This window comes from Planococcus citri, chromosome 5 (genome assembly GCF_950023065.1).
Source record: "Planococcus citri chromosome 5, ihPlaCitr1.1, whole genome shotgun sequence".
In the NCBI taxonomy this organism is placed as follows: Eukaryota; Metazoa; Arthropoda; class Insecta; order Hemiptera; family Pseudococcidae; genus Planococcus; species Planococcus citri.
In genome coordinates, this window is record NC_088681.1 from 43,319,578 (window position 1) to 43,340,470 (window position 20,893).

Below are 20,893 nucleotides of genomic sequence, written 5' to 3' on the forward strand. Positions count from 1 at the left end.
GGCTTATTCTTAACTTACGATTTTACCATTTCGAATCATTCTGGAGCCTCCAGTGCGATTTTCGATGTCTCCAAAATTTTTGAATTTCTTCAGAAGGGGTTAAAATTAATTGTGATTTCAACAAACAGTACCGTATGAGACACGTTTTCAGAAAATCGTAAAAATAAGGTCACTTTGCAGGACACAGATTTAATTTCATCATTTTCAAGGGGTGTGGAAGAGGTGTTACGAGTGAAACTGGATGAAGGTGATATAATTCCTTTTGTAATGCATGCACTAGACTACCAAATAGCGTCGCTATCTCAAAAGTTCAATTTTTGCAGTTAGGTCACTTTGCAGGCCGACTCCTCAATTAAATACATATATTTTTGTTTGTTTGCGCTGTCATCTTGGTCACTATGCAATCTGTGGCCTCAAAATGCATCGCTACTATGAAAAGTTGTAAACCTAGTAAGAGAAATTCAAATTGCTGTTCCGGGTACTGCCACAAGCCACGACCTGGAAGCGATGATGGAGTTTGCTTATAAAAGTAATCGAATACAAGTATTCAACTTGCAAAAAGGCCGGTTAAAATTTCATTTTGGTTTTGATACATTCACGTAAATAATATTTTGTTATTTTATATTATAGGTATTTTATTTGATTGATTATATCTGGATTCTCGATGCACACAAATGTAGTAATTTAGTAGCATTTCATTACTTTTCAATACATTCATTTTTTAAAACGTATTCTTCTGTTCTTTCAATCTCTTTGTACAAAATTTTTTGATGCTTAATTTTTGAGGTAGCAGATTGTAGGTTGGTGTGAAACCTACACTTGCAAATTTTCGAGAAAAAATTATGATTATTTGTGTCTTTACTCTTTAAGTATATTGTTCAAATTTTTTCAAACGCAGAGAAACATTTTTGACTTTGATATTTTAAATTTCCATTTTTCGCACTCGCACAAGATTTTTTTACTCTATACATAATTTTATTTGTTACGCTGCAAGTAAGTCAACACAAGGGGCGGAGCGACCAGGAGTCAGAGGGTTCTACCCGCTCCCCTTGCTTGAATATTTTGGAAGTTGGCAAAAGTTGACAATTTTGAATGATAAGTTGGCAAGTTGGTAATTTCAAATGTTCGATGATGAACTGACAACTCTAAAATTTTTAAAAATCACTATTTTTCAAACGTAATTTCTCAAAACAATTTTGCCCTCGCACCGCCATCGCCAGCTTCTCTTAGTGTTTTTGAATTTCGAAACACTCAAATCTCGTGAGGTACATGTCATCATTTTTATCTATGAGTAGGTACATTTTATATCTTTCAATATTTTCCCAGCCTGAATCTATTCAACAGCATTCGACAATGTTTTTGTTTATCGATTTCCACCTGTTTATCTGCATATTTGTGCTTTGTATTTTGCTTCATATCCCTGTAGCTTTTATTGTAGTTGAACTATGTATGTGCCACCGACAATATGGCAATTATGAGTCTGCACTTCTCAGACATTCAAACTTGTTACAAAATGATCTCCAAAGTAAGTACCTAACCTACTTGATTAGAAATATTCCCTCGTGATAACACAGAGTTTTGAAAAAATGATTATTAAATTTGCTAACCCAAATAAAACACTACAGGACAAACAAGAAAAGAAGTATTTGTAAGTATGATGTATATTATGTAATATAGCCATAGCCAATCATAAAATGCAAAATCGTATAATGTAAATTCAAAAGAAAAAATAAGAATACAACGATGAAAAATTCATGTCAAATAATTATCAATATAATAAAAATTTCAAAATACCTATGTATGGCAATGCAATGAAAACAAAAAGAAACCTCATTTAGAAAAAATAAAGGTGCCAAAATCGGAAAATTACTCATACCTACATTACGAGCGAGAACTTAGCGTAGGTAAATGGTAACATGGTTATAAAATCATTTTCTCGTCTCACGTTATTGTAGGTATGCACACGCGAAAAAAATGACATCCTATTTGTAAAACCAATACATACATGTTCCATTTCCAGTTTCTTCCGTTTCATCTTGAATAGCACAAAATCCTAAGCAGCAATCTCCTGGGTCACCATCAAATTTGCATGTATCTCCTGGTCGGATACAGTCAGCAGAAATCGTTGATGGCATCAACACTACGATGGCGGCGAAAACCAAAAAGAAGATTTTATAAAAATTCATAATGAAAATAACGCGTTTGAAAAAACTGCAGAAAAAAAACACACTTGATGCGAGTAGAATGTTCTAGTTTTGTTGAGAGCAAAACTATGATTATGATTTTTAATGAAAGTATGCATGCCAGTGTATTTATACGTAAATTTAGGTAATTTTTTAAGCAATAAAACAGCAGTAATTTTGTATCTATTCTGGACTATAATATGAAATTAGTCATTAATTTGGGCAATAAATCATTGAATAAAAGTATGTAGTACATATGTAGGTACCTACATACAAATAGAAGTGTCGCAGCTGTCACACCTTACTGAAGAGCTACAATATTATGAGCAGTTAAATTCACTGCAAAACAAAATTTTCCATTAGAATATCATTATTTTCACATCTCTTGGGCTACAAACTGTAAATTTTTTTAATAGGTAGTACATATTTCTGAAAAATAATTCATTTTCCCAAGTTTATTTCTCATAATTCGTTTACTATACGTATGTAGGTATTGTAGGTATGTATTTCATAATAACTAGGTAAGCAGGTAGATATGGGTGTGCGTTTTAAAGTGACAAACTGACCAATAATTCAATCGCGATAAACAATAATGCACGACTATGCATTATTACCACGCTTGAAATATTCCCGCACTAGAAAATCGTAAAAAAAAAATAGAGTACCTAAGTCAATAAAAATGAGAAGGTTTTCGGAAAGCCCATAATTTTTGCTGAAATCCTTCAAAATTTTCTTAGAATTTCAATAACTGAATTAGGTACCTAAATACACAGATAATATAAAAACATTGTGTTTCTAAACGAAAAAATCATAAAGCATAATTCTCAATGTAATCCAGCAAGTTGACTAAGAAAATAGCAAAATTGGTTTTTCGTAAAATTCGACATTTATATCAAGAGTCTAATTCACCAGCCACTTTTCTAATATGCAATTCGGCAAAATATTTTTATTCGCTTTCGTTATCGGTTTCGCGATCTTGATGCAATCGATGGTATCAGGAGCTTGTCTCGGACCAGGAGCCGTTTGCCAACCAGATGGGAGCAGAGGAACATGTTGTTCTGGATACTGTAAGAAACCCGAAAATTGGGCCGAAGGAAATTGCACATGATGCAGATAAGTAAGCATAGAAACTGATACATTATAGAGCGATGTTCGAGATTCGACAATCAATTCTACGCAGATTATAAATCATTAACTACATATTTTTTTAACCAATAACCATGAACTTTTCAATTGGAATTACCTATATTTAAATAAACTTATTCGCATTTAACTCGTAAGTGCATTTCTTTTTTTCGCCAATTTTTATGATAAGTAGGTACGTAGTTAATCTTCTATCTACTTAATATATTGAAGTGCTATTTTCTTTGTTACGCCATCACTGCAAAACGGCTGAACGGAAATTCGTGAAAAATGGCTCAAAATGTTCGGCGTAATGCCTAGATGGTTGTACTGAAATTCGCTTTGTGATTAGTGGCCTTAAAAAGCTGTAATTAAGCTTCAACGTTTTGAAGACGTATCAACTAGTAAACAAACATAAAATTTAATACTTCACAGTTGAACATTTCTCCTTCTTAGTAATCTAAATCGTAACTCTTTCAAACAAAATTTATAATATGCCGAATCCTGTTGTATTCCAGCAGATGAAAACTTTTCAAATTCTCAAAGCAGTATGAAAACAATGGTCAAAAATATTTTTTAGACTCGAATACACAGATTTTGAAGAAAACAAAAACAAAAAAACAAGTAGGTATCTGTATCTACCTTATATTAGCCATCAGAGACGAAACTAGGCATTGTCTGGGAAGGAGGGAGGGGGATGATCAACCAAAAATTGGCCGATTAACATGAGAAAAAATACCAATTTCGCCGAATAAAAAACTGAGTTCTTTAATGTGAAATAAAATATGAGAACTCAGCCAATTGAAAATATACTTGATACCTTCATGGGTTACATTCATAGCCTATTATGACTTATAAAAAATTTTCATTTTCATTTGGTAAAAAAATGAAGTAATCAAACACATTGACCATTGGGCCAAGCATAGCGAGGGTAAAAGCTTTTGAAAATTTTCATTTTAATAATTGAAAGAACAATGTTTTTTTTATTGAAAGAATTCGATTTTTTTGATTTAAAAACTCCTGTCCTCGAGCTTAGCTCAGGTATTGTTTGATGGTGTTTCTTTTTCAAAATCAAACTCAAAAAAAAAATTGATCCAAAAAGAAACTCCTCACACCAAAAAAAATTGTTTTTCACTTCTCTAAACACGAAATTTTGAGAGCCTTTGCCTTTACTTCGTTCGAGCCTTTTTGCTTTTTTTCAGACCTGAAATTTCTATAAAACGATCATTCAAATTCTGAAATTTTGAACCCAAAACAATCAACCTCCTCCCACATGAAAACATTGTTCTTTCACGCATCAAAATACGAATTTTCAAAAGCTTTTGCCGTCGCTACGCTCGACTAATTTGTTTTTCTTTTGCAAACCAAAAAAATTTCATGTTTGAGGCTTCTAAAAATTGAAAAATTGAAACGAAAATTTTTGATAAGTCATAATAGGTTATAAATATAGCCTATTAATTATCTACATACAAGTACATATTACAGCAATTGTCAGAATTGTGTTCTAAAGTGTTTTATTTCACATTAAAAAACTCATATTTATATTTGTAAAAATTTGTATTTTTCTCCCATACCGCCCTCCCTTTTAAAAAATGTCTAGTTTCGCCCTGAGTCGCCATTCAAATAAGTTGGCAAATTTAAGGAATAAAAATAATGTACTATAATCGGCAAATTTCTCTTTATACACCCCCCCCTAGTCAAGTTTCGCCCTAGCGAGTAAGCAATTTATAACGATTCAAAGTTATTTTTTTTCTATTGCCAAAATGGTCATCGAACTTATTAATTAAATCATCAAATTTCATTGTATCAATATCAATGTTAAATGGCGAGTATACAAGGATGTTTTTGGATCATCTCCGATGTGAAGTAATAATAAAACAACTTTACATTTATCATTTTCATCTCCTAAATTATTAGCGCGGAGAAATATTTTAAATTTTTATTTAAAATTTGACCATGCTTGGTTTAAATTCGCGTTGTTAGTTTCTAACAGTTTTGAACGATTTGTCACAATATTCGAACTTGAAGACAAATGCGAATTACTCGCAACTGAATTATCTGGATCTGCCATTTATCCATTTACTTCTGACGCCATGTTAAGATTAGATCACGATAATAACTAAAATTTATTTCAAAGAATATTCATAATACAAATACAATACCAAAACAACGATTCTAAACTAAACTGTTTACCTACTGTTAAAATTCCGGTAAGATTATACTTGATTTTAAAAAAAACAAATAGGTAAATAAAAAAAATAAAAATAAAAAACAAGTTATATTTAGAAATAGGTAGTTGGCTAGTTTAAAATCGTTGTTTTGGTATTGTATTATGAAATATTCTTTGAAATAAATTTTAGTTATTATTGTGATCTGATCAAAATTTGCATGTAAACTTGTTTTACTAATACCTACCTTTTACCATCAATTTCGTCTCGATGATTTAAACTAATGACAATTCCTACTTCGATGCATAAACTTGATAAATAATTACTCAGAACCCCTCGATCAATCCCCTTACAAAAATTCTCGTACAGGTAAGGTATATATTTTCGTTTCGTGGCTTTAAAAAGATCACAATTTGTTCGACTCGCAACACAACCAGTTGGTCAAGTGAAAAAAAAAATCCTTCCAGAAAATTTAACTTTTCCGTCCGTTTACCGTGTTTCGTCGCGATGAATTTTTACAAAGTCTTTTTATTCGTTTTTGTCGCCATCGTGGCGTTGATGCCGTCGATGTCATCTGCTTGTGAACCAACTGGAGGCATCTGTGGTGATGATTTGGGAGACTGCTGTTTCGGAACTTGTAAAGATCAAAAATGCGTATGAAACGTGCTAATGATACAATTTTCAAGCGATACAGATACATAAAATTTTGTACGCGGGGACTCGTAAATTTGCATAATTCTCAATTTTATTCATAGCACTTATCAGTACGTAGGTATGTACAATGTTTGTATCAAGCACTTGTTTTACTTCTCCTTAACGTCCAACAATAATTGTATACTCATAATTTTTATTTTGAATACAGAATGATTACATATTTCGCTTTCTATATATTATTTTTATTTTTATTCTCAAGTCTTCATCAAGTAGGTAGGTGGGTAACTACTAGAATTTTCAATCAATGTTGTTCTCAAAATCTTCCATATTAGAGCCCATTTTTTTTTTTTTGAAATTTGACTTCGTTTAAAAAAATTACTTACCAAAAAATAAATTGAAGATGAATGATCGTGAAATTTTTACAAATCAAACTAGATTAGCTATACTGTAAATTAATACATTATTTCAAACATTTTCATCGATTAATTCCGTACTTACAGCTAAAAAAATTTACTCCATTCCAAATTTGGGTATTTTCCCCTACACGAAATTTTTCGCAAAAATTACGATTATACATCTAGAATGCAGGATTCAGTGATTCACCTTATAAAAGTAGTAACTAACCAAGTTGTTGAAAAATTTCCGAATTTTGTAGTAGGCATTTTCAATATCCTTGCCCCCCCTCCCACTTTGGTAAAATCGGTTTGCTTAGCCCCTGCATTAGAATATGACAATTATCTTATCTCTTTTAGGCTAAAAACATGTACCTACATTGGTACATATTTCTAAAAAATTAAGCTATTTTCACATGACTACCTAGTTGAACTGATCAATAATTCAGTCGCGATAAACTACAATGTACGACCATTGCATTACCACACTTAAAATATTCCCACTAAGAAATCGAGTGAATAAAAAATAATGTTTTCAAAAAGCCTACAATTTTCTTGGAATTGCAAGAACTAAATTGGCTACCTAAACACATAGGTTTTTTGCTAATTAATGTCATTATTTAAAGAGAATTTAATTTCCTATTTTTTGGTATAAAAAAAGTTGAACTTTGACCATTTTCAACGCGACAAATTCAATTTTGATGCATTTTTAACAAAAGGTTGTGAAATCCTGAAAACGGGTGAAACTGCTACGTAAAAATTGAATTTGCCTCATTAGAAATGATCGAAATTCAATTTTTTTAATTCCAAAAAATACAAAATTGAATTCTGTTTAAATAATGTTTTACACATAAAAGCGAAAACACCTTCTGCTTTCGAGTAAAAATTGAGAAACGCAATTTCTATCAGTTTATCTATACTCTCTGTACAAGTGAACCAGTTTCAGCGCGTAACAGCGCGCTCTAGGTACTGTCGCACAGCCAATATATAAAACCATTCGTTTCTCATAATTCTCAACGTAATACAGCAAGTTGGTCGAGAAAGTACACAGCAAAATTGGTTTTTCGGAAAATTCTGCATATTACTACAAATCTAATTCATAAGCCACATTTCTAATATGCAATTCGGTAAAATATTTTTATTCGTTTTCGTCATCGGTTTCGCGATCTTGATGCAATCGACGATGGTATCGACAGATTGTCTCGGAAAAGGAGCCGTTTGCCAACCAGATGGGAGCAGAGGAACATGTTGTTCTGGATATTGCAATAAACCCGGAAATTGGGCCGAAGGAAACTGCATTTGATACAGATAAGTAAGCATAGAAACTGATACATTATCGAGCGATGTTCGAGGTTCGACAATCAATTCTACGCAGATTATAAATATGTAATTGGTAGGTTTTTTTTTAACCTAACCATGAACTTTTCAATTGGAATTATTTATATTTAAATAAACTTATTCGCATTCAACTCTGAAGTACATTTCTTTTTTCATCAATTTTTATGATAAGTAATTAATCTATTTACTACATAGATTGATGTAATTTCGAAAATACACTCATCATAATATACCAATTGGATCAGGATAAAAACAAACAACCATTAACATTTGAACCCAGCCAGTTTCGTTATAGATATGGGTAATCATTAATAAAGAATACAAATTGTACGAAAATAACAGTGATAGACGATTACAATTTGGTAATTAGGTACCTATTATTATTTCTGAATCCCCAAAATAATCTCGATTAAGAAAATCGAACAATTAACGAACGATAAGTATATCGTAATTGAGGAGGTGGATAGCAAAACGCAATAACTCCATTTTTTGTTTTTTTGGGAAATTAGGAAAAATTGTCAGGAGGGGAAGGGTGGGGGGTCGAGTTCCGAAATTGGTGTCAAATGAAAGGGGAAGGTGCCACAAATGAAATTTCCACTCAATTTTAAAATTTCGGTCACCTGGGTAAGCACAGTGAAGAAAAGAAAAAAAAGTTATTGCGTTTTGAACGCAAAATTTTTTTTTGGTGTTTTTCAGCAAAAAAACGTACTTTTTATTTGAAAAAATTGAAAAATTATAGAAAAAAACTTATGTTTAATCGAGAATTTTCAATAAAAAACAATTGAAAAACTGGAATGTGAAATTCAAACAATTCCTGTGTGTGATATGGCATTCAGAGAGTGGCAACGAAAGCACAATTTTTTTAAGTAACTCCTACCCAACGATTTTCAGTACCCACCCGATGAAAAAAAAACAGTGTTACCACATCTGCGCAACTGAAATGTATAAAAAGTAGTGGAGTTATTGCGTTTTGCAAACAAAATCTCATTTTTTAATGCATTTAGCTCTAAAATCAGACTTGTTTTCCTCGATTGCGCTATGATATTCAACTGATGGACAAAATCTGACACCGGGAATGGATTCCTCGTTGAATTTTACATAAGGATAGATATCAAACTCAATTTCGTAATTTTGGAGTTATTGCGTTTTGCTATCCACCTCCTCATTTAGCAAACACCTTTGAAAAAATTAATCGGACACATTTCTACTCTGTCAGTAATTTAGGAACTCCACTTCATCCTTCCATCAACTCAATTTTTTATCTCTTCGTACCGTCCCATATAAAAATTCGCCTCTTGGAATTAATGCTGAAATTCGAAAAAATATTTACACGAATGCAACGTTCAAAACATACAAAAAATGACCTCTAAAAACGAGATGCTATTTTTTAATAAATGTTAATTCCTCTTCCCCCTTCTAATTTGCCCGACGATCGCTCAACTACAACACCCCGAACTTGGTTTAAATCGATATTCCATCATACCATCACACATGGCACCCAAAATAAAATAACATCACCGCACACACTATCGTTTCCTCGTTTAAAAAAGTAAAAAACCTCCACCATACATCGGTATAAAATTACAATTAAACGTTATTTTAAAAATCACTACCAATATTAAACCACTTTTCTCCTAATGCACTTCAACAAATAAACAAAACAAAAAAAAACTACTTCAAATCCCGACGGTAAACTCAGCGGGGGTTATTTTTGACGTCTTACCCTCCAGGGACAAAGGATGCTTATTATCGAGCGCTCTTAATAAACGTACCATTACCAGCTGTGATATTATGTTTTTTCGGCTAGTTGCGTTAGGCTAATTCACAAACGAGTTGTTCGCGTCCGTCCATCCCTTAAAAATCTGCTTACGCTACTGTGTTTATATTCGCGTAATTTCGACACCTCCCTTCATCCCCTCGTCACTAGTTTTCCAAAACATGAGCTGATACACGGAACTTTTTACTATGTATTGTGCGCGGCGAAATGTAATCAATCTAAAAACTCTCACAATTTAGGACACGTTACATTGAAGTGAAATAGAAAAGTAGAAAGAAAAATCCACAATGAGACACTCGTACGCGTACGTATAAGCATAATAGGTATTAGAAAAAGCACCGTTCACCCACACTCGACTCGTGACGACGTCGTGCTCTTTTCGTCGACTCGAAACCGAGGCAGTCAAATCGACAAAACTTATCGTCGACGACTTGACAAAAAAAGAAAACTTATCGCACAATTCTCGCAATTCCCAATGCTTCTTTCATCTCTTCATCCAGCAAACCACCAAATATACAGCACTTTTCTCAATATGCCAACGATTGTATAATTTATTGTCGTTTATCTCCCTCTACTCTTCCATCATTTTCATCGCGAAAACAAGACGCGAGGAAAATACTATCTACGAAAAAGAAAATCATCTCGCGTATAAAATTCAACGACGACGAAGATTTCCACGACAAGTTTACGTCGTTTACATAAATTCGAAATTCAACGTAAACGCGTTTAGTCTCCTCCTGTTTCTTCTTCCTTCAAATCCGAATTCATCCTCACGACGACTTCATCTCGTAAGTTACATTGCGGTGACGAAAATTTCAATAAAAACTGACAATTTGCCAAGTTTTACGAAAACTGATTTCTGTACAAATGTTACTCTCATTTTATAAGTTTTATACAGTTTCTCGTTTGGTAAAAAGTGATGCGAATACTGTCAACATGCAAAATAAAACCTTCCGCGGTTACCAACCCCCATAATGATTTGTCATCTTTTAGCTAACTTTATGTGAGAAGAAGGGAAAACATCGTAAAATATTACTCAACGTTTAACGACTCATTGTAATAGCACACACAGTCAACCATAAGCACGATATTTCATCAGAAGTAGATTACGTACGAAGGGAACAAAAAGAGGAAGGTATGAGAAAAGTAAGTATATATTTCTGAAAAGATGTTCAAAACACGTCTGTTGACCTCTAAATTAAGAATACGGGAAGGATATACAGTCGGCCCCGCTTATAATGGTCGCATTTGTCCGAGGCAAATTGATTTTATTAAGCGGGTGATTTTATAAAGCGAACTTTTGAAAAAACACAATTTTCACATAAAAAATTTACTACAACTTTACAATGTACATGCATACTAAAAAGATGGATTAAAATTACGATAGGTACTCCCAAATTCGCGATTTAGGTACATGACATATCTATTTTTCAAATTTTCAAATGTTTAGACCTTTTTCCCTTTATCATCATTTGAGAGAAAGTTGTTAGAAATCAAAATTTAAAAATAAGAGAATAAGAAGTGAAAAATTCCAAAATTTTTGATTTAAAGTAGGTATGAAAAAACTAGCCATTTTCCCAAAAATACCTCAATATTTTCACAAAATGATTCTGCTAAGCGGGGAGTTTGATTACATTAAACGAGTGATTTTCTGTGTAATTAGGTACAAAAAATCGGGACCAAGCCATTTGATTGTATTAAACGGGTGATTTTATTAAGCGGATCCATAATAAGCGGGGCCGACTGTACCTACATGATTCATTTTTCTATTTAAATTTAAAACCCATCCTGACAGATGATTTTAATCAATTGATCAATCGATGGTCACGATCTTATAGTGAGATGTTACGTTATTCAATATTCATACAATAAGTATGAGGAGTAGTAATGCAATCAAGAAAGACTAACCTAAAGTCGACGCCCGGTTCTGGTTTTTGAAGATTTTACTACAGCCTTTCACCATCTTGAATTAACGTCCAAAAGAATTGAATTCTGAAACAAATCAATGTGCGAAATTAATAATTAGGCTACTTATAGGTACATACTTGATGAATAAGAAAAAAATTTCAGTCTACAAAAATAAAATTTCTACCATAGGAACAATTTCATTTAAAAGTACATAGGTAGGTAATCTAAATTATGGATTCAAGAACCTAAGGTGTTATTTAGCGAGATCAATTTAGAAACTGCAAAATAGTATAAACTTGGAAGCGTTTTTTTTTTTTTGAAAAAAGTACGTACTTGATCAGTAAAAATGATCAAAATAAGTCCTAAGACCGATATTAATTCCCCAAATCCAAAGTTCACAATTTCCAGCCATTCTGCAGCCTCCAGCGCGATTTTTCAATTTCTCCAGAATTTTGAATTTGCTCCAGAAGGCGTAAATATGCAGTTGGGCAGCTAAAAATCGAGTTGTGTGTTATACTCGACCTTTAACGAGTTTATATACATTTGAGCCGATTTTAGGAGTGACACCTCAAGAGTGGTTTTTTGACCCAGCTTTTTTCAAAATTAAAAAATCCAAAAAATCAAAAGATAACCGTTTGTGAGGAAATTTTTGAAATTTGCGCGAATCGCTGTATTTCTTCAAGAATTAACCCCCGGGGCGTAAATTCTACCATTTTCAGCCGTTTTGGAGCGAGAGTGACACCTCAAAAAACCACTCTTGAGGTGTCACTCCCAAAATCGGCTCAAATGTAGATAAACTCGTTAAGCAGGGCGAGTATAATACACAACTCGATTTTTAGCTGCCCAACTGCATATTCACGCCTTTTGGAGCAAATTCAAAATTCTGGAGAAATTGAAAAATTGCGCTGGAGGCTCCAGAATGGCTGGAAATGGTGAAATTTGGATTTGGGGGGTTAGTTTTGGACAAAATACAGCGATTCGCGTGACTTTCGAAAATTTCCACACAAACGGGAAACTATTGATTTTTTTTATTTTTTAATTTTGAAAAAAAGCCACTTTTGAGGTGTCACTCTCAAAATCGGCTCAAATGTGGATAAACTCGTTAAACAGATCGAGTGTAATATACAACTCGATTTTTAGCTGCCCAACTTCAAATTCACGCTTTCTGGTGCAAATTAAAAACTCTGGAGAAATTGAAAAATCGCGCTGGAGGCTCCAGAATGGCTGGAAATGGTGAAATTTGGATTTGAGTAATTAATATGTATTACTTTTTGGGACTTATTTTGACCATTTTTATTGATCAAGTACGTTATACTTTCTAAAAAAAGCATAAATCGCCAAAAACAGTCAATTTTGAATTTTCAAAAATTCGCCAAAAATCTAAAAGTGACACCTCAAGAGGTTCCCTTGTGAGAAAGTATAAATTTTGTCGAGTGAGTTCGAAAGTTCGCAAAATTTTCAAATCTTCGATTTTTAGAGAGTAGCTTAAAATTGAGAGAATCTAGGGTTTTGTTTAAAAATTTATGGGTACCAAACTAGACCAAAAGAGCATGTCTTAACACCCTCCCCCTCAGTAACCAAAATGTTAAGAGCCTATCAAGTTCATTTTTGGATTTTTGACAAATTTTTGGAAATTCTAAAAAATTTAAAAACGCTGTTTTAAAGGCAATTTTTGAAATTTTTTACAAAATATTTTTTTGGGCAAAGTGAGCAAATTTGAGTGATTTCTCAAATTCAACTCTCACACATCAACAACTACTAGTTTTGGGCAATTCTGGAGCCTCTAGTGATTTTTCAATTTCCTCCAGAAATTACAAATCACTTTCGAAGGGCCAAAAATGAACTTCGGCAACTGTAACATTGATCTGTCGCTCGGTGGGCAGGAGATTCTCTCGACTGTTTTAGGCAGATACAGCGAAATTCCAGAATTGCCAGCAAAAATTTTATTTTTGGAATGTGTTTGTAAGGTTCATATGTAGAAGTAAAATGTGAGTGTAGCAGAAAATCTGACGTCATATTCGTGCTCAGCGGTATGTATCGAATCATAAGAAAACGACACCAAAATCATCGAAGTAAGTTTATTTTAAAAATCTTAAAAATTAAGGTGGGGGCTGAGGGGTCCGGAGGGGCTGTGTGAGTGTAAAACAAAATTAGACGTCATGCTCAGCGGTATCGAATCATAAGAAAACGACATCAAAATCATCGAAGTAAGTTTATTTTAAAAAATCTTTTTAAAAAGGTGGGAGCTGAGGGGTCCGGAAGGGCTATGTGAGTGTAAAACAAAATCTGACGTCATATTCGTGCTCAGCGGTATCGAATCATAAGAAAACGACACCCTACTCATTGATATTCATGTTTCACAAAATTCCAAAATCACCCCCCTCCCCCCCCCCCCTTAAGACACATTTTTTCAACTTATCAGCACGCAAAAAACGTGTTTATAAAATTGTACCTCGCAATCTTGATTGATAATAGGCATAAAAAAATTTAAAAAACCGCCATTTTGAGGGGTAAATATGAGGGGAGGGGGTTGAAAATTTTTGTGGGGATACATAACATACTGAAAAATTTTCAAAATCGGTTAAAATGGGACTGAGAAAAGTGTTATTGAAATTTCAGAAAAGGGGGGTTACCCAAAAAAGGGAGGGCGTGTGGATCTGAAATTTTTCACGCGGAAGTTCCATGCCGATATCAACTCGAACGCTTTCGGGGACCATTTCACCCCTCTTAGGCGCCTATAGTCTACGTATTTTTCAGGAAACCCTCCTTTTTTGAATGGTTGTGGTTCCACCCCCCTTGAACATACAAGGAAAGTTGATACATCATTAGATTGGAAATTTGACATAGATTATTTTATCTAATAACATATTTTTCGCTCAAATGCAATGCGGGGCAGAAAATGGCGAAAAACTGATTTTGGGGGGGCTAAGATCCACTCTGGAGGAGAACGCACACCCGGTTGGGTGGGGGAAGTTGTGCGGTTTTACTTCTATGTACCTTATATAAACATACTCCAACAATAAAATCTTTGCTGACAATTATGTCATAATTCAGTTATTTTTAGTTCCAACTTTCCTGGATTATGACGTCCTTCCGCGAAGATTTGATTTTTTCCTTACATTTTCTGGAACTTACAAAATGTTCAAAAATTCATTTTTTTACCGATCTGGAAATTTTGCGGTAACCACCTAAAACGATTGAACGAGTGTCCACTGTCCAATAAGTACCGACTAAAGTTATAACTGTTGTGCTACAGTTTTGATTTTTTCCCTCATTTTTGGCCTAAATTCGATTTTTAAAAATTCACCAATAATCGAAGAACGCACTTTAGCACTTGAAATTTTGACAGGTGATAAATTTTTGCATGATCTTTCGATATACCTTTGTAAAGTTTGAAAAAGTTCGTGCAAGTCCTATGTTAAAACGCAAAATCTGCGATTTCGGCTGACCTGTCAATCAAAATGGCTGCCATTTTGTAAGTAAGGCCAACTTTTTTTTGGCAAGTTTGCTTTAAAATGTTCCTTAGGATGTCCTCTTTAAGAAAAAAATTGTCCCGGAGGATCGGCGGGGGGGGGGGTGCAATTACTCCTGTTGTCATATGCCGGACTATAATTCTTCTTTGATTATTTTCATTCTACATATTTCAACCGGACGTCAACATGTGCTTGATGTTTTAATGCTCCCGAGTTCGATCTTCAACAGGCACTTACAGGGTTGAACATTATGAAGAGATGATGATTATTGACGTCTAGATGAGAAAAGGTCGCGACGTCGAGTCGATCAAATTATCCCGAGGTACGCCGCCGTCGGCTGTACACCAATTACGTATGCGAATTTGTTGACGAACAGCAGTCTGTGCGATGAAACGAGTGAGAGGGAAGAAGAAGGAATATGGTATTTACTGCGTAAAGAATCATCTCTCTACACGCCGTTTATATTGTTTTCAACACAATAGCAGGATGAACCCACGTATCAATATCAATTATTCAAAAGCGGCTTTTTCGGATACATCGTATCATTAATATCACTCGAACCGTGTATAATTCAGGATCGGTGGTGTTCTCTCGGTCTCACCCCCTCTTACCCTTTCACCACCACTTAAAGACTCCGGGATCGTATTCGCTGGTAGCATTTTCAAGATGAAGCAGACGTCGAGGAAGCGAGAGAAAAAAATTCCCGAGTTAACAAAATCATCGAAGCCTATTATGTAATACACGAGTAACTTTTAACAAGCTCCTTATAGACGATGGTGAAACTAGTTTATAGTATTTACATGGGTTCTATTATGCGCGCGCAATCAGCGTTTGTTTGTTAATTTTTCGGCTTCTTCTTTATCCATTGATCCGATTAAAACGATATTCTTAATGGGGGGTCTTGCACTGCAAAGGCGAGGCATGGTGGCGGCGACGGTGGTGTATACGTTACGCCTTACTGTAGTTAACGACCTTTTTACAAACGTAACAATACCAGACGATGATACGCTTTTCGCGGCCTACTATTACTATTTTTTTGTTGTTGTAAGTATGTATTTAAAATTCGCTTCGATGGGTACAAATTTTCCGGTATGGGATTATTGCAGAATATGAGCCTAGATACTCGTAAGTATACGATGGCCAATTAGCGAGGTATGAGCGACGATGACGACGAAGTTGGATGGAAAAGAGCGTGAAAATTTCGTTGGCGCTGAACTACGAGTATATGAGAAGCTCTGGCCGAAAAAGAGTAGTTATAAGGAAGAGAGTCGGCGGCGTAGGATGGTTAATTCATTAAAAGAGGCGCGGGTGGGCTCGCTTTGTTCGAAATTTATCTCGACTTATTTAATGATTTAGGTCCGTAAAAGACGAAGAAGAAGCTGTAGGTGGAGCAGCGACCGACGCAGGCAACAGCAGATACACTGGCAGAACATAGCTGAAAAATGTATAGATATAGTATATATTTGGCAAAACGAGAAGAAAAGTAAAAAAGTTTTTGTTTTTAAAAGCTCGCGTAAACTTTCTTAATGTAAGCTGATAAAATTGACAGACTCGGGCTCTTGTTAAAAATCAACCCCCTTTTTGAAAGCTTTTTAAAAGATCAGACAATAGCGTCGAGTTGTGCGGAGTGTTTAAAGTTTTTTCCTTTTTTTTCTTCTCTTCTTCTTCTTCTTCTTCTTGTACACACAGAGATGTTTTTAAACTTCAAAAGACTTAAGTGAGAAGTTGAATCTTGGATATCTTCGCGATATAATGGCCGGGGAAGAAGTGTAGAAAAAAAACGAAGAAAATACGATAAAAGAGCGCGTAATCTGGCTTCTCCTATTTTTTTGGTACAGGCTCGACGATTCGCTTGTAATGTTTGAGGTATACAGTGAGAAGGAAAAAGAGGGAAAGCCTTTTGTTTGAAATACGAAGAAGTATAGCGCGTGGTTTCGTTTCGAAGACGATAATTAAAATTTTCCGCAAAGATAATAGTCTGCCGCCGACGCGAGATGGTTAAATTAGACTTTATTGTAAGCTATGGGTGGAGTTGTTCGAGGGATCTGTAGGTACGTGATGCTGTGCGATTACTTGCACGAGTTAAGAAGATTTGAGTGGAATTTTTCGCGTTTGAGAGTCATATTACCTGTTGAACGAAGCCAGAGAGTGTTGAAAGATTTTTTGATATTTTGTTTATAAAAATAGAGAGAAAAAAATTAGTGAGTGAATTAAGATATCGTAGGTATGTACTTAAGGTGTATTTTGATGTTAATAAGTAAATGTGTCTACGTTTTTGGAATTCTTCATAGTGGCGAGGGGAGGGGCAGGGTCTCACATGAAGATAGGAATATGGGACTTTCAAGTGCTCGGAATTGACAGGAAAAAATTTTTTGGTGCGTGCTCATACTCTTCATCCAAGTATTCTCAGTCTCTCAGACCAGACGATCAAAGGTTTTTGGTGTCATTAATACAAGTTTCAGTACAGAGAAACAACAATTTTCATCACTCATTCCCTGGAATGTCATGTAGCTTGATTATAAAAATACGTCGTGTCGTATGGTTTATAATTTGTTTCACACGATTGATGATTTTTTCCTAATCGATGGATTGCCCTATGAATTTGAGTTCAATTTTTTGTGACATGATGAGATGCAGGTCATTTTTTAAGCAATTTTCACAAGGTGGCCAAGAGAGACAGTGACATAGCCAGGGGGAGGGGTGAAGGGGGTCATTGCCCCCACTCGCGAGGAAATTTTTTTTACTAAAGCATGCAAAAATGGTCTTTTTTTGTTGTTGGGACCCATTTTTTCAAAAAAATTTGCTCTCGCTCTACTTGAGAAGTAATTTTACCATTGTTTTTATAAAATCATTACACATCATGAAAGATTTTCAGAAAATTACCTCTAATTTCGATTTTTTTTTTATGCCTGAAAATCCGGTTTTGTCCCCTCCTTGAGATGTAATTTGAAAAATAGAACAACATCAATTTTAATGAAAGAATTCGGTTTGTCTAATCTCAACATTTTTCAAATTCAATCATAGGTTTTTTTGAAATTCTAATTTTGCAGAAGAGAACCAAATTGGCCCGAGCGAAGTGAGGGCAAATGTTTATGAAAAAAATAAGAATTTTGAGGATAGATTGGTGATTTTGAGTGCAAACCATAATTTTCTTGGGCAAATCGGATTTACATTGGTTTTGAAAGGGGAAAACTTTCGTGGCCAAATCGAATTTACTGGGTGGCCATTTGGCCAAGCACTTATATATCTTAAAAAATGCCCTGAATTGAGATGACCATTGTTACGAATTTCTCATTCTAAAAATACCTTTTGTACAGAAATGCTGAATGATAAGAAAATAATGCAAATTTTGTTAGTTCGTGGCTAAATTCATTCCTACTTTGAACGATTTTTTTTTTTTTCGTACTTGTAGAACTAACCAGAAGAGTATCTCAACCGTCTCAAAAATTTTTGAACCGGAGTGAAGGAACCACCAGTAAAGGTTTCAGGTGCTGAGATTCAGTTTTCAATTTTTGGTAAATTTTTAAAAATTCAAATTTGGCCCAAAAATGGGAAAAATCAAAATTTTATTAAATTAACGCATAAAACTGAAATTGGGTTAGTGCCCGATTTTCGACCTCCTGAGTTGATTGATGATGGTTTCGAACTGTTCCAGATCCTTTCGCAGATTCTTGGACTCTCCAATTTCGAAAAAAAACACCACCTGGATTTACCATAAGTGTGACTCATTTGATCTATTTACGTAGGCGCATATTTTCAAAATATTCTTGCGCTGGATCAAATCCAAAATTTTCTGCATTGTTTTTGAAAAAAAAAAAATGAGAGAGATCAAAATCCACCGGAAGATTATTATCAGTTCTCACCAATTGACACGGGAGATAAAATGTTGAATCACTGATCTTTTCGCACTGGTTTTCAGTGATTTTTAAGAACAAATTTTGGTATGTAGATAAGCTTCGATGAGAGATGATGAATGGCGTAAACCGCAGTTTTCAAATATGCATCGAGTAAGGAAAGAAATTAGCCCAGGAAGTATCGACTCCCGTCAAAATTGCCAAAAAGTGTTGCCAAAAATTAATGAAGATTTTGCCTTGTTTGCACAAATTCCAAAAGTCTCATTTTTTGCCCCAAAAATTCACTGAAAGTCTCGGTTTGTTGCCAAAAATTGCCAAAAAGCTTTGTATTTTTGCTGTAATGGTCAAAGTCTCGCGTTTTTCCAACATTTTCCGAAAAAAAGTCACGTACTCGTATGATATTTTGAATTTTGAAATGGTTACTAACAGTTATGGAACATTTCTATAAATGAATCGGTGAGAACAGAAAGGGGCTAAGTCCATTTTCGCAGTTTTCAGGAATAACAAAAAACTGATTCATTTGGAAATCTAAAATTTTTGGTAAACATGCTTAAGGTCATTGAAAGAGAACCCCAAGACACAATTTTTAGCACAGTTTCGAAAAAAAAATATTCACACCCGCCGGCGCTGTTGCTGCCTAAACAAATGGGACTTAGACCCTTTCTGCACTCAATCACCAAAATTTCTCTTGAAATTGCTCGGGCACGAATGGGGCTTGATTCTACATCTAAGTACATCACTTGGACTGCTATCTCGTTTAAATTGACCAAAAACCCCTTGAGGTGTAAAACTTTCTGCCAAAGTTGTTAATTTTTTCGTCTTTTTTCAGTACATAGATGAACTTGAATTTCAAAAAATGGTCTTCTCAAAAATGTTTGTTATTTTTCAAAGAATTGAAAAAATTTAACAAAAAAGTTATAAATGCAGATCCGCCCTTTTTCTGCGCCCAAATACCACTTTCCCGGGAGATTTGCGGAAATCTGACATCACCAGTCGATCCGCCGTATTTCAAAACCCACATATTCGTGAACATTTTTTTTCTCCAAAATTGTGACTTGGTCCCTTTCTGTTCTCACCGATTCAAATGTAGGTAGTTGGGTGAGTGGGGAGTTTTCATAATTTTCAAGAAATGGTTTTCTAAAATTTTACTACATATTCAAAATCAATTCTCTGCAACATTGCTCTTCACAAATTTTTTTAAAAAAAAAGGCTTGATTTTCACGTAAAATTGAAAAACTATTTTCGTGAGTTGAAAAAAATGTAATTTTTCGAACATTCGCGGACTTGTAAGTAAGGAGGATAAAGAGATTTCTAATTTTTAAAAAACTGATTACATTCGCCATTTTCATTCGGCATCTCAAATCGCACCTTGGACGGTTATAGAGCCAATTTTTCAATTTTTGGTTTTTAGAGTTTAGAAATTTAAAAAACTACGTTTTTTCGAAAATGACCATTCGGTATTATTTTTCCAAGAATTTCCATAATCGGCAATCACATCATAATACGAATAACTATTTTTCAATTTTGAATTACCTACTCGAAGGCTACCAACTTTTTTTTTAATACCCAAGTATTTCGCAATTTTTTTCTAAACTACATATTACAATGTTATTCCAAAGAAGACACTACTATCAAATTTTACGAAGAAAGATTACAAAAATCAATATTTTTTGTGAATTCTCCAGTCTTTTGTTACACTTAGTCATTTACTCCGTACTTGTTAGTATATTTTGCGTAACTTCAAATTATTCCATGGGCCTAAGCGTATGTTTCTATAAAAGCCTACACTTCGTTTACGTAAATTATTTGACCTTCTATGCAGAAAACAGCGAAAAAAATCTCCATAACACAATTTCTCAATTACTCCGTGCACCTTGCGATACACTACATCTGCATTACAATCATACTCCAAACACCAATTCACTCCGAGCCATATACGAGTATGTACTTATTCATACATAGGTCTACACGTATAAATATTTGTATGTATAAAACTTCTCGACTACGTTACAAAAATAATATCA

The 20,893-nt window shown here is 34.2% G+C and overlaps 1 long non-coding RNA gene across 1 annotated transcript in view; it reads right to left on the reverse strand.

Moving 5' to 3' along the window:
• Positions 1-20,893, reverse strand: part of LOC135847337 (uncharacterized) — a 110,599-nt gene that overhangs the window by 64,291 nt on the left and 25,415 nt on the right. The window contains exon 2 of the long non-coding RNA XR_010559149.1: positions 11,543-11,626. This is a non-coding gene — a long non-coding RNA (uncharacterized LOC135847337). The remainder of the gene's footprint in view (positions 1-11,542; positions 11,627-20,893) is intronic.